The sequence below is a fragment of the Hippocampus comes genome, unplaced genomic scaffold, assembly GCF_001891065.2.
Source record: "Hippocampus comes isolate QL1 unplaced genomic scaffold, H_comes_QL1_v1.1 C16741268, whole genome shotgun sequence".
Lineage (NCBI taxonomy): Eukaryota > Metazoa > Chordata > Actinopteri > Syngnathiformes > Syngnathidae > Hippocampus > Hippocampus comes.
In genome coordinates, this window is record NW_017837945.1 from 1 (window position 1) to 777 (window position 777).

A 777-nucleotide genomic window follows, 5' to 3' on the forward strand; every position below is an offset into this window, starting at 1 on the left:
CACTGCCTGAAGGGGATTTCTAGTAGTCGATGACACTTGGACTCTGCTTGCCGGCGTAAGGCAGCATCTCCCGTTACTTCACAACTGTGTCCAAGCTCTGCGGCATCACCGCAACCCTAAAAAGATGGTGGGGAGCAATTCAAGTCAACGACAAGGAGAGCAATACTGCTGCAATACCACTTCAATGTCTTTGGTGCAGTACTTCATTCTGCTGGTCAGGAACTTTCCATGAGTTGCCAAAGCTAGCAGCGTACTGGGACACAATTCCTCCCATTGTGGTGAAATCATCTACGACAAAGAATGTCAATAAATTACACCACCAGTGAAAAATTCAAAATCATCCATTTTTGGGAGAGTCTTGTCAAAGTTTAATTGACGCACCGTTTGGGTTGTTGTTGTAGATTCCACAAAGCCCCCTAGTGGCTGCCAGATGCTCAGACGTTACTGTCACATAGACACTGTTGACCAGGTCAAACTTCACCCTCACCCCGAGAACACTCTCCACAAACACATAATCTCCAAGCCAGTGGATACTCACTCCTACAAATGGTGAGACATAAATCACGAAAGTAAGTTTTAAATGGGGTTGCATTTTGAGATTTTGCCCATGGAATGCTGATGTCACTATTATCCATATATATTATTGTATGTTTTGCTTCACGTAATAAATAAACACTCAACAAGACGGTTAGAATGCATGTTGAAGATCCTGGACATAAATGTGTTCTTGTTGACGATGCGCGGATGAGTGACAGCCTACCATTTTGAAACAGGGGT

The 777-nt window shown here is 43.9% G+C and overlaps 1 long non-coding RNA gene across 1 annotated transcript; it reads right to left on the reverse strand.

Annotated features, from left to right (window-relative positions):
• Positions 1–17: 17 nt before the first annotated feature.
• LOC109509042 (uncharacterized) lies at positions 18–523 on the reverse strand. The gene is made up of 3 exons (XR_002166850.1): positions 382–523; positions 203–288; positions 18–116 (listed from the first exon to the last, which is right to left on the reverse strand). It is a non-coding gene; the product is annotated as an uncharacterized LOC109509042 (long non-coding RNA).
• Positions 524–777: the final 254 nt, after the last annotated feature.